Consider the following 8,479-nt stretch of genomic DNA (forward strand, 5'->3'; position numbering starts at 1 on the left):
AAACCGATTTCCTGCGTGGGAGCCTGGGAGGAGGAAAGCCTCTTAAAAGAGGCTATAACCACTCTTAAAGTGTTCTTGGACTTTAAGAAAATAATAGTTAGCTGTGTTAAGTGCGAATGTGGTAGAAACACAGGGATTACATTTCACCTAAAGTACACATGAGTTTAAAAGTCCAGCAAGGGAGAGACTTGGTTTTACTCAACTAAAACAGTTGAAAAGTAATTGGTGACATTTGACAAAATCAAGATGTTACCACATTTGTGAACCTCTCCTTGAGACGCCTTGTCCTCTAATTCACGTCATGGTGAAACCAAAATGTGGGGCATTGAGTCCGAGTTCCTTGCCTCGAAAAATGGAAGAATAAAGTCACGGACAAAGAATAAAGTAGCGGAACTAACGTTTACGGAGAGCATCCATGCGAATTAAAGCCCAGTAGTCCGTGTGCAGAGTCCCACACAGCCACAAGCCACGTGGGCACAGGGCGTGCTCCCCGCCACAGGCACCCGCGCGCCTTTTAGTTTAGGGGGTGGGTAGTCTTGCTAGCTCTTCTTGGTCTTTCCAAAGAATTCTGCCTGGGCAATATCCTTGGGATTGGTTTATACACCTTGCTGCCTTGTGATTGGTTATCTGCCCAATGCCTGTCTTAGCAGTATCCATACATTTTAAAGTTCAGGCCTCCACCCAAGTGAGTTCCAGGTTCTACTTCCTTTCCCGTGGTCCCACCCCATCTACCTAGCTTCCTTCTGTCTCCTCAATGGCACCGCTCCATTGTAGTTTATGAGTATGTACATGAAGGCTTTGGGCACACAAACTCACCGGTACGCACAGGGGGTGACCTTGGCACACGCTGATTCTTGGACGGTTCGCTGGTACTGCAGTGCAGATGTTTTAACAGAGACGCCAGAACTAACGCTTAACCTGGAGGTAAAGGGTGCTGAGAAGCGATGAGCAATGGTTCAGGCTGCACTCCCACCCTCAGGCAGGAAGCTGAGGGCTTAGGGGAGAGCAGGGAGGTGGATGGGATTGCAAAGGAAGGGCTGAGGGGAAGGAAGGAAGTGGGGGTGCGGGAGAAGAGGATGGGGGAGAGGAGAAAGGAGGGAGATAATGAGAGAGGTGCAGCCAGGAGTTAGTGGGATCATAGCCGTGTCTCCCTGATAGGAAGGTATCCAGAAAAATGAAATGGCTTGTGAAAATGCCACTGAACTCCCCCGCCATGAACTTGGCAAGGAGATGGGGCTGATTTTCAAAGAAAGTGTCAAAGCCGTAGAGTAGATAAAGCACCTTTTGAACGAGGCACAGAGCGAGGCGCTAACTTCGGAGGCTCCCCTTCTCCCAGGCACCCACTGCCTTTAGTAGAGTCTCAGCAAGGACACGCAAGACAGAGAGCAGCTATTTCACAGGCGACTGCTATCGCCGCGACACACACATTCTGAAAGTGCACAGCATCGGCCCGGTTTCCCAGCATCATGATCTTTGTCATAAAAATCCACGAGGAGCAGGGCACCCCACATCACTCTTCTGTTGGGACAGGAATAAGAGCGCACTGAGCAGCGAGTCAACATTTGTTTCCTCTTGTGAAGGCATCAAGATAAGTGATTTTTCCTGCTTTAGTCTTTTGTTTTGACATGTTTAGGCACAGCCAGAAGGAGCATTTTTATCCTGAGTGTCATCGCCCCCGTGCTCTTCACGGATAACGACTTCCTCTCACTGCTGTCAGCGGCTGGGCAGGAGCTTTGATTGCAGGCTCTTGGGCCTGAGGGGTTCTCGCTGGGACCCATGTGCAGGTCTGAAAAGAATGTGTGCATTGGCCGATCGTGTCCCTGAGAACGTCAAACAAACAGAAACAAATTAGAAATGTCTCAGCTTCCCGGTGAGCACATTCTTTCATTTATAAACGGGTGTATTTATGGAAAGTAAGCTTCTGAGTGAGCTGTTTTCAGTAACTTTCCAGAAGCAAAAGACTCAAGGTCTGTTTTGCTTAAATTGAAAAGAAAAATGTAAGAGGGAGGGGAAAGGGCAGGGAAGGGCAAACGAAAAGGCTGATGAATGTAACCTCATTTTGTGGAACCACTTAAGGTTTTGTCTGGAAACACTGACCGTGGCTGTGGCCAATGCTCTGACCCTGGCATGATTTCCCAGTGGCTTTATGATTAGACTTGATCAGACTGGCCTTGGATAACTGCCCCCCCCTCCCCGCCCCTCCAGAGCTGGCTGTCTGCAGCTAGAGGGCTGAGTCCCACTGCACATGGTTTCCATGGTTTAGTTGTGCACCGAGGGTCTCCCCCCACCCCCTTAGGCCATCTGCTTCACACGTTCAGTCACCTGCGTGGCTGCTGCAGACACAAGATTGCAACCCTGGACCCTCTTGCACGTTGCAGGAGTGAATTCTGCAGTGACTTCATTCTGAGAAGCTGCCAACAGGACACAAAAACAGGGACAGGAAGTTAATGACTCCAACATGTCCTGTGGTCATCTTGGCACCTGCCCAGCAGGCTTTCTGGTGTGCAGTCTTGGTTTATAACCCCCTGATCTGCACTGATAAACCATGCAGGCCCACTGACGTGACTCCCAGCCTACTTCCGGCTCATAGCGTGCGAACTCATCGGGTCTTCTGGGGGCTCCTTGGACGAAAGGGGACAGTCCAGTCCTCAACTAGAGTTTTCCTTGTAGCTCAGGCTAGAACCAGCGCCTCCTGCCCCACCTGCCACAGCCGCATGTCCCCTGGACATCAGTCCTAGCTCGCATGCCGCTGTCTCTCCGACAGCTCTTGGAGACCTTCCATGACGCCCACCTTCCAGCTGGGCTGTTTCATGCTCTCACAGCGATCTGAAGCCCAGAGTGGGGGCCGTGCTGTTTCAAGGATTTGGTAGAAAACAGTTACTGGAACAGCAGCAATCAGTGTGGGCCCGGCTCTGTGACCGGGCTTGGCCTTCGCGCCTGAGCTGGCTTTGCAGCTTGCGAAGGGGTATGCAGTGCTCTCCCTTCGCTGCTTGTGTCTGCAGACACCATGCCTCAGCCTCTCACCCACCCCTCATGCGAGAGACGGTGCCTTCTGAAATACCGTATACTGGAAATTTCGTTTTCTCCCTGAGAAAAATCCTGGTACCAGCTCTTTTTTCTGATTACAGATATAGGAAGTATACGGAAAGCATGCTGTAATGGGCAGTTAGACCCGAGCAGAGCGAGGACGATGGGCCAGTGCAGAAGGTCCCCAGGGGAGAAAGCCCCAGGTGCCTAGCAAGGGGCAAAACTGGGAAAACAAGGACCTCGCCCCCAGGTCACCTCTCCTCCCCTGGACATCGCTGGCCATGCGGTTTGGACCCCTGACCTTTCCTCCCTAGAGATAACATCCAGGCCTCCGTGTGTTTCAGCTCCAGGCCCAGAAAAGCAGCAAAACCGGACAAGTGACCCCGTGGCTGCCTCAGGACCAGCTGCAGTGACTAATGACCCCGGCCCTGGCGCTGACCCTGAAGAGCACCCCTGGAAGCTGACGAATATTCTATTGAGACCCACCCTGGCCCTCCCCTAGATTCCCGCCTGCAGGAGAGAGGTAAATACCCTCAACACAAAGGACCCAGGTGCCCTCCCCCGGGGAGCATGGCCCACGCCATCCCCTTCAACCCTCCTTCTCCCACGGGCACATGTCTCCTACCCTCGAAGGGACCCCACGAGACTTGCAACCAGGGGAGCAATGGGCAGTGGCAGCTTGTCCCGGGCTCACCCCCTGAAGCTGTCTCCAAAGCCCCCTTTCTCTGGCTTCCATGCTGAGTCCTTCCTTCTCTCACTGTCCCGGGTGTGTGTTTGCGGCCACTGACCTCCCCCTTGCGTTGCTGCACTTTATCTCCTGACTGAAAAAAATATATGGAAAAAAAAGAAAAGAAAAAAAGGGAAAGCTTTCCTTTAACCCTTCGAGTGCCAACCAATATCCTAGGAACTATGCTAAAATTGCCAAGGCATTTTTGCTGATTTTACAGCAGTTTAGGAAAAAAATTATGAATCGCAAGTAAATGAAGTTACATATTCAAAAACTTAAGGAAACCTTTACTACACTGACATATTTAGCAATATCATCATCACTTAGAACTGGACGCCATTTCGAAGCTTTGATGGCGCTCCCGGCACTTTTGGTGAAAGACAGGAGGAGCTCGATTGCACTCCCTGGCATTCTAGGGGTTAAGGAGACGAGAGCCGCGGTCTCGTCTTGCCATAGCAGTGCTGTACAGTATATTCTGTTTTGGATACTGTTTTTTCCACTTAACATTTGGTGAACATTTTCTTCATAGAGAACAAAACTTTTATTATAAAGGCAATAAAGTTAAATAACAGAAAACTTCAAAGTAAAACAAAATGCTAACAAATGTTACGTAAAAGAATCTTGCTTTGACTTGAACCCTTCCCCTCACCACCAGCAGCAGCAGCACCACCATGGACAATGGTGCTCCTCAGGAGACACGCCTTTAGCCGTAGGCAGAACTGGCCTGTCTCCCATCCACCGGGCTTGGTACCTCCCTATAGCACCTGTCCCCAGAGTACCCATACCCACCTCCCCCCGCCCCCCCCCCCCCCGCCCACCCCGGCCTGGTTAAAGTGAAGGAAGGCGGAGAGGGCAGCATAGTCCGAGCTGACACAAGGACATCAGACGATGGTGTGGGGTCCTAGCCCATATTGTGGTATTGTGGCGGGACAGATGGCCAGGAGGTCTGGAGGTCTGTGTGCTCGGTCCTGAGGGCTACCCCAGGGGTGCAGACAGAGATCAGAGCCCTGCTCACAGAGCCCCCCAGGCTCTGAATGCAAACAGAGATGGGAGAGATGGTGGCGGGCGGGAATCAGAACTCAATCTATTTCCATCTGAAATGACTGAGGCAAAGACTGAACATGTCTAGCCTGATCTTCCCATGAGGATTTAACGGGAGCTCAAGGCAAAAATGAAAAATCACACATAAGAAAATAAAAAAATCCATTTATACTAGTACATGTTTGAGTTTTTAGATCAAAATGGCATATCTCTATTGGCCCCATCAGTTTAAGAATGTCTCCTTTATAAAAAACACTTGAAGAACTAAAATGATCTTTGCAACCCAAGAGGTGAGTCTCTGGTAGGCGGTACCTAGACCATCTAAATCTCACGGGAGACCTGAACTTACTGCAGTGGGCTGAGCAGTGTCGCTCCCCCAAACAATGTCTACCAGAAACCTCGGAATGTGGCCTTGTTTGGAAATAGGTCTTGGCACGTGTAGTTAGTGAAACATTTTGAGGTCCTGGATTTAGTGTGGCTGTAAATTCAATGACTGGTGTCTTTATAGAAAGTGAAGAGAAAAGAGAGATTTGGACACAGACAGACACAGCAGAAGGCGATGGAGCAAAGATTGGCGTTGTGCTTTCACTGAGCCGAGGAGTGCCAGGAGCCACCAGGGAGGGGAGGAGGCGAGGGAGGGTTCTCCCTACAGCCTTGGGCCTGCTGGCATCTGGATTTCGGGCTTCTGATTTCTAAAGGGACAGTGAGAGAATGAATTTCTGCTGCTTTAAGCAAACTTGTGGTAATTTGTTACAGCAGCTGTAGGAAACCAATGCATGATTACGTGCTCACTCACACGAAATTCGGTGCTTTGTTGGGCGCCTAAACGGTGGCCCATTTCCTCAGTCTTTTCCAGCAAAACGTTCTTGAGTGCCAGGCACTGGTCTGGATGCTCAGGACAGAGAAAAAAACAGCCCAGATCAGCCCTCCTTCCCCCCATGGAGCTCACAGCTTAAGCAGAGAGACCAAAACCCCTTACAGTAGTCATCCCTTACCTGTGGTTTCACTTTCTGAAGTCAACTGTGGTCTGAAAATATTAAATGCAAAATGTCAGCAGGTGTGAGATTGCACACCATTCTGAGTGATGTGACGAAACCTCGGCCCTCCTGCTCCGGACTGCCCTGGGCGCAGATCACCCCTTGCTCTGCATGTGCACGGCACCCTGTCCGTCAATCATGAGCAGGCGGCTCAGTCATAATGTCCACTGGTATCTCAGTGCTTGTGTTAAAGTCACCCTTATTTTATTTAAAAATGGCCAGAAAGAGCAAGAATAGTGATGCTGGCAATTTGGAAGTGCCACAGAGAGGCTGTGAAGTGCTTCCTTGAAGGGACAAGCTGAGGGTGCACAGAAAACACACAGTACACGTGCGACAACACTGCCCGTGCTCCAGCATCTACTGGGAACCATAGAGAGAGGGCGTGCCCTGGAGATGGGTGCAGGGCAGAGAGGAGGGGAACCAGGGATGGTGGTGTCTCAAAGGCCCAGCGAGGCCAAGTCTCCAGCGTGGGAGGCAGTGCTGTGGAGGTGTGGGGTGTGGAGGTGTGGGGTGTGGAGGTGTGGGAGGTGGAGGTGTGGGGTGTGGAGGTGTGGGAGGTGGAGGTGTGGGAGGTGTTGGTGTGGGGTGTGGAGGTGTGGGGTGTGGAGGTGTGGGGTGTGGAGGTGTGGGAGGTGGAGGTGTGGGAGGTGGAGGTGTGGGAGGTGTAGGCGTGGGAGGTGTAGGCATGGGAGGTGGAGGTGTGTGGTGTGGAGGTGTGGGAGGTGGGGGTGTGGGAGGTGGAGGTGTGGGAGGTGGAGGTGTGGGAGGTGGGGGTGTGGGAGGTGGGGGTGTGGGAGGTGGAGGTGTGGGAGGTGGAGGTGTGGGAGGTGGAGGTGTGGGAGGTGGGGGTGTGGGAAGTGGAGGTGTGGGAGGTGGAGGTGTGGGAGGTGTAGGTGTGGGAGGTGTAGGTGTGGGGTGTGGAGGTGTGGGAGGTGGAGGTGTGGGAGGTGGAGGTGTGGGGTGTGGAGGTGTGGGGTGTGGAGGTGTTAGATGTGGAGGTGTGGGAGGTGGAGGTGTGGGGTGTGGAGGAGTGGGAGGTGGAGGTGTGGGGTGTGGAGGTGTGGGAGGTGGAGGTGTGGGGTGTGGAGGTGTGGGAGGTGGAGGTGTGGGAGGTGGAGGTGTGGGGTGTGGAGGTGTGGGGTGTGGAGGTGTGGGGTGTGGAGGTGTGGGATGGGGAGGTGTGGGGTGCGGAGGTGTGGGAGGTGGAGGTGTGTGGTGTGGAGGTGTGGGAGGTGGAGGTGTGGGGTGTGGAGGTGTGGGAGGTGGAGGTGTGGGGTGCGGAGGTGTGGGAGGCGGAGGTGTGGGGTATGGAGGTGTGGGATGTGGAGGTGTGGGAGGTGGAGGTGTGGGAGGTGGGGGTGTGGGAGGTGGGGGTGTGGGAGGTGGAGGTGTGGGAGGTGGAGGTGTGGGAGGTGGAGGTGTGGGAGGTGGGGGTGTGGGAAGTGGAGGTGTGGGAGGTGGAGGTGTGGGAGGTGTAGGTGTGGGAGGTGTAGGTGTGGGGTGTGGAGGTGTGGGAGGTGGAGGTGTGGGAGGTGGAGGTGTGGGGTGTGGAGGTGTGGGGTGTGGAGGTGTTAGATGTGGAGGTGTGGGAGGTGGAGGTGTGGGGTGTGGAGGAGTGGGAGGTGGAGGTGTGGGGTGTGGAGGTGTGGGAGGTGGAGGTGTGGGGTGTGGAGGTGTGGGAGGTGGAGGTGTGGGAGGTGGAGGTGTGGGGTGTGGAGGTGTGGGGTGTGGAGGTGTGGGATGGGGAGGTGTGGGGTGCGGAGGTGTGGGAGGTGGAGGTGTGTGGTGTGGAGGTGTGGGAGGTGGAGGTGTGGGGTGTGGAGGTGTGGGAGGTGGAGGTGTGGGGTGCGGAGGTGTGGGAGGCGGAGGTGTGGGAGGTGGAGGTGTGGGGTGTGGAGGTGTGGGGTGTGGAGGTGTGGGAGGTGGAGGTGTGGGAGGTGGAGGTGTGGGGTGTGGAGGTGTGGGGTGTGGAGGTGTGGGATGGGGAGGTGTGGGGTGCGGAGGTGTGGGAGGTGGAGGTGTGTGGTGTGGAGGTGTGGGAGGTGGAGGTGTGGGGTGTGGAGGTGTGGGAGGTGGAGGTGTGGGGTGCGGAGGTGTGGGAGGCGGAGGTGTGGGGTATGGAGGTGTGGGATGTGGAGGTGTGGGAGGTGGAGGTGTGGGAGGTGGAGGTGTTTGATGAGGAAGTGTGGGAGGTGGAGGTGTGGAATGAGGAGGCTTGGGGTGTGGAGGTGTGGGAGGTGGGGGTGTGGGAGGTGGAGGTGTGGGAGGTGGAGGTGTGGGACGTGGGGGTGTGGGAGGTGGGGGTGTGGGAGGTGGAGGTGTGGGAGGTGGGGGTGTGGGAGGTGGAGGTGTGGGAGGTGGAGGTGTGGGAGGTGGAGGTGTGGAATGAGGAGGCGTGGGGTGTGGAGGTGTGGGAGGTGGGGGTGTGGGAGGTGGAGGTGTGGGAGGTGGAGGTGTGGAATGAGGAGGCGTGGGGTGTGGAGGTGTGGGAGGTGGGGGTGTGGGAGGTGGAGGTGTGGGAGGTGGAGGTGTGGAATGAGGAGGCGTGGGGTGTGGAGGTGTGGGAGGTGGGGGTGTGGGAGGTGGAGGTGTGGGAGGTGGGGGTGTGGGAGGTGGAGGTGTGGGAGGTGGAGGTGTGGGAGGTGGA

At 54.7% G+C, this 8,479-nt stretch overlaps 1 long non-coding RNA gene across 1 annotated transcript; it reads right to left on the reverse strand.

Annotated features, from left to right (window-relative positions):
* Positions 1 to 500: 500 nt before the first annotated feature.
* On the reverse strand, positions 501 to 6,143 carry LOC132213747 (uncharacterized). The gene is made up of 3 exons (XR_009448056.1): positions 5,791 to 6,143; positions 2,323 to 2,411; positions 501 to 1,820 (listed from the first exon to the last, which is right to left on the reverse strand). It is a non-coding gene; the product is annotated as an uncharacterized LOC132213747 (long non-coding RNA).
* Positions 6,144 to 8,479: the final 2,336 nt, after the last annotated feature.

The sequence above is a fragment of the Myotis daubentonii genome, chromosome 12 (assembly GCF_963259705.1).
Source record: "Myotis daubentonii chromosome 12, mMyoDau2.1, whole genome shotgun sequence".
NCBI classification, from domain to species: Eukaryota; Metazoa; Chordata; class Mammalia; order Chiroptera; family Vespertilionidae; genus Myotis; species Myotis daubentonii.